We start from the raw sequence: 4984 nt of genomic DNA on the forward strand, positions 1-4984 counted from the left end.
ATACAGAGGCAGAAGTAAGTATATGAGTGAGAATTTGGGGGTTTACATGTAGGCCATTATCTCAACCAAAAGGTCATCGACCTTTGACACTGAGCATGTTGAGGTGTGGCCACCATCACTAGAAAGTTGTGGGTGTTTTGCGAATACGGAAAGCAGCAAATGTATCGGATATGTCAGAAATTTTGCCAGGTGAGATAAACCCTGCAGGGACAAGAATCTGCTGTTGGCACTCTGCCTTAGGCCTACATGTACTTCTTTTATTCCAGAGGACACCTAGGCCTACTTTGGTATTGGCGGGTGGGCGACCCCATAAGGATTGGTTTTGGAGACAAAGCCTGGCACGGAGACGAAGTTGAGTATTGGAAAACGGCCCGGGGGACATACCCAAAACGTCACACGTCTTATGCCCCGACTACATATAGGCCTCTCCTGCCTGTTTCATGTTCCTCCACGCCAGCAAAATCTAGGCACGCGTATTTAAATGGGGAGGCGTCAAAAGGTTTAAAGTCTGAAAGTGTCGTTGGGACCATGCTGAAATTGGCACGAAATTCGAGCCAGATTTTCGGGTGGCCTGATTTTCGGCAGGACGCTATTTTTACGGCTGCCAGCACTCGTTCACGAACCGGCTAGAAATTCTACGGAGGCCGATCACGGCATAGTAGAAAGAGCCCACAAACGTCAACAGACAAATTGCAGAATTAAGCAATGTTTAAATGAATCATTCGCTGGAATATATCTTAGCTATGATGAAACAACGTGAACAACTGAGAATTTTGTTTTCACCAACAGGAAAGACAGACCGGAATGTGTACAAAAACACACTAAGCCTTCATGGAAAATGGATGAGGGCACTAGTACAGACAATATGATGATCCCAAAATAATGCCATCGCGAACCGAATCGCCATTTGTATACTGTCCATTTCTCTTCTACTAATTAAGGAAGTTAATTTGTGGCACATGAACTCAGAAGTTTGTAAAGAAGCATGATATTTAATAGCAGAGATATAAAAGAGTGCTGGAATTTATTTACAAAGTGTGAAACGCCGAAGCGCAAAAATCAAAATCGCTCTATAATATACGCATAGGCCTCAATTCTCAGAACGGCGAATAAGAAATTCTTTAATGACAATTTCGGAACAAGACCAAAAGATTCGGATCAAAACCCTGGATGTCTGCTTATATGAATCTGTGGGGGGGACCGCTGGGCACATTTAATTAGCGCCTTGAATGATTCGGCCAACAGGCTGCTAAATTTTTGAAATCTAGGATGCAAAATCGTTTGAAAACAAACATCAGCCCAGAAATCTGCATTCCCGTTTTGTTTCTAATCGGGTGCGTTGACTCCTTAAATCAATATTATAGAGCGATTTCGATTTTTGCGTTTTCGTGTTTCACACTTTCTATATAGATTCCGGCACTCTTTTGTATTTCTGCTATTAAATTCCACCCTTCTTTACAAACTACCGAGTTTATGTGCCACCAACTTCCTTAATAGAAGAGAAATTGACAGTATACAAATTGCGATTCGGTTCGCGAAGGCATTATTTTGGGGCCATGATTGTCTGTACTAGTGCCCTCATCCATTTTGCACGAAGGCTTTATGTTTTTTCGTACACATCCCTATCTGTGTTTCCTTTTGGTGAAAACAAAATTCTCAGTTGTTCACGTTGTTTCGTGGCTAAGATACATTCCAGCGAAGGATTTATTTAAACATTGTTTTTTTCTGTAATTTGTTTGTGGACGTTTATGGGCTCTTTCTGCTATGCCGTGATCGGCCTCCGTAGAATTTCTAGCCGATTACGTGAACGAGTGCTTGCAGCCGTAAAAATAGCGTCCAGCCAAAAACCAGGCCCGAATTTCGTGCCAATTTCAGCCTGGTGAATTTTGTGCCAATTTCAGCCCGATCGCTTTCGTGTCGAATGAAAACGGTTGACAGATTCAAAAATTTTTGTGAAACTCCCGGATGTCCGCACTCCCCCATAAATATTATCTACTAATATTCACTATTACATGTACTCCCAGAACTGTGGGGGCCGATATCCGCTCCGCTCCCACAAACAAATTTGAGCCCAGATTGTGCGGTTATGCTATTTAGCGTCAACAAGCGTCAACACACACAAGTAGCGTCAACAAAGAAAATACCCTCTACATATTTAAAAAAGGTTTTATTATATTTTAGAGACTCTTACACTTGCCACTGTATAAGAGAAACACCAAATTTGCTTCCAGACTCTCGCAGAAAAACAAATTTTTTTGGCCGTGTATGGGACTGCCATCTTTCTTTCCTTTGCTGTCCACACTCATGACACTAAAACAAGATGGCAGCCGGTCGGACGGTACAACAAAGGCCCAACTTTGTTACTCAAATTTCAACACTCAAATATCATTTAAGATAGATATAATATATTGAATTTGGCATGTAGGATCCCAATTAACATTTTATATAAAAATCTTTGCATAAATATGCTTCAATAACTTGTTAATCGACGCTATGTTGACGCTCGTTAATGCTTGTTGACGCTAAATAACATGACCCAGATTATACAGTGTTATGTAATTTTCTTTTGTTCCTGAAACTGGCACAGTGCACTACTGGCATCTTTTCAATAGGGGCCAGATTAGCATTCAGCGGTATTGTGTTGCTCACCACTGGAGCACTTTTGTCCCCTGTGGTAATCTACTCGCACTGAATACCACAAACAGTGGTATAATTTTTCAAGACAATAACAGATTCCCTCCGCTATGATTGACAACTGAAAAAATGTTGCCAATTTCCAACAGCTCGGTCTTTTGTTCCGAGTGCCGTCTTTTGTTAGAAGGCCAAGCTGTTTTGTCCGATTTTTGGCTCTCTTACTGTGCTTGAAAACTGGGCTCCCAGGCAGCATATGGTTAATACATGTATATAATGTTGAATGTTGTCTTCTGCTTCATTATAGTCACTTTGCCTCATTTCCACATCGCCCCGTCCCCACTTTGCCCCATCTCCACTTTGCCCTACCTCCACTTTGCCCCATCTCCACTTTGCCCCATCTCCACATCGCCCCACCTCCACTTTGCCCCACCTCCACTTTGCCCCACCCCCAATTTGCCCCACCTCCACTTTGCCTCATTTCCACATCGCCCCGTCCCCACTTTGCCCCATCCCCACTTTGCCCCACCTCCACTTTGCCCCATCTCCACATTGCCCCACCTCCATGCACTTTGCCCCACCCCCAATTTGCCCCACCTCCACTTTGCCCCATCTCCACATTGCCCCACCTTCACTTTGCTCCATCCCCACTTCGCCCCTTCCCCACCTCGCCCTATCTCCACTTTGCCCCAATCCACTTCGCCCCATCCCCACTTTGCCCCGCCTCCACTTTGCCCCATCTCCACTTTGCCCCACCTCCACTTTGCCCCACCCCCACTTTGCCCCACCTCCACTTTGCCCCATTTCCACATTGCCCCACCTCCACTTTGCCCCATCTCCACATTGCCCCATCTCCACTTTGCCCCATCCCCACTTTGCCCCACCTCCACTTTGCCCCATCTCCACATTGCCCCACCTCCATGCACTTTGCCCCACCCCCAATTTGCCCCACCTCCACTTTGCCCCATCTCCACATTGCCCCACCTTCACTTTGCTCCATCCCCACTTCGCCCCTTCCCCACCTCGCCCTATCTCCACTTCGCCCCATCCCCATTTTGCCCCGCCTCCACTTTGCCCCATCTCCACTTTGCCCCAATTCCACTTTGCCCCATTTCCACTTTGCCCCAATTCCACTTTGCCCCAATTCCACTTTGCCCCATTTCCACTTTGCCCCATTTCCACTTTGCCCCATTTCCACTTTGCCCCATTTCCACTTTGCCCCATTTCCACTTCACCCTGTCCACGCTTGAGGGTGTTACAAGCACAAGCCTCTTCAAAAACTGGTCGAGAGAGGTGACCGACACCCCATTAGTCCAAAATTCGTAAAGAAGAAATTACTAACGCTACATTCAGTAGAGCTACTACGTACATGTAGCTCAACGTATACTCCTTCGTTAATACAGGGCCCTGAACTGATTGACAGTGATGATGTTTATCCGGAATGTCCCGGGACATTCTCAGACATTATGTAGGTCTATGCTGGATTTAGTATGAGCTGAAATTGCACCGGTACGTGCGTTCACTACCTACGCAGGCCAACTATCCCCCAGGTTGCTATTTGGAGAAAACTCGTTTTTCCCTCGTTTAGGGGAAACATGCATGTTGCCTCCACAAGCTTGAAGTTGTACGTTTTCCCTATCCGGATGAATTTTGACTTGACTCGCACATTAGGCCATGTAAAAAAATAATTGGTGATCATCCTTTGCCCATATTAAAGGGAGATTAGGGGGGAGGTTTGGGGGGGTTGGTAAGAAATGTCCACATGTTTTGAAATGACGGCAAGTTTTTGTAGGGTACCAGTACAGTCGAACCCTGCTCAAGTATTAAGAGGTTCTTTGGACTTGATCTATTTGCCTGGTTATAACAGGAACCTCGTATTTTTAATATTAAAACCAGTGAAAAATAAAGACATTGGAATGCCCTTATTCTCAGACTTAAGGGTAGGCTTGGGATTGTTTCTTGTGTAATTTTTCCTCGTTTTTTGGAAAATAAAAACAAAACTGGGTCGGAGGCATGCTGGAGAGTCAGGCGGGGGATGACCACCAATTTATGTTTTTTACATGGCTTTACACACACTTTTGTAGCTTTTGCAGACAGCTTGTCTGGTAACTTACACCAACGCATCTAAGTCTCATTCACATCTGCAAGAGTACCAGTCTGTCCATCTGTTCATGGAAAACTGAGGACAAGTCGGGGTTAAGTTCAAGTTTTGGCTGTGGTGTGTATTTGTGTAACTTGTGTCCATTTTCTGGACTTCGTTGCTGGCACGACAAGTCTTGAGAGTGAGACAGTCATCGCAACATTGTTCAGAAACATCATTCACATTCATGAGTCACGGTCTTTTCCTTCCTAG

Source organism: Acanthaster planci, linkage group LG02, assembly GCF_054643075.1.
Source record: "Acanthaster planci isolate LZ-2023a linkage group LG02, COTS_SCS, whole genome shotgun sequence".
Classification (NCBI taxonomy): Eukaryota; Metazoa; Echinodermata; class Asteroidea; order Valvatida; family Acanthasteridae; genus Acanthaster; species Acanthaster planci.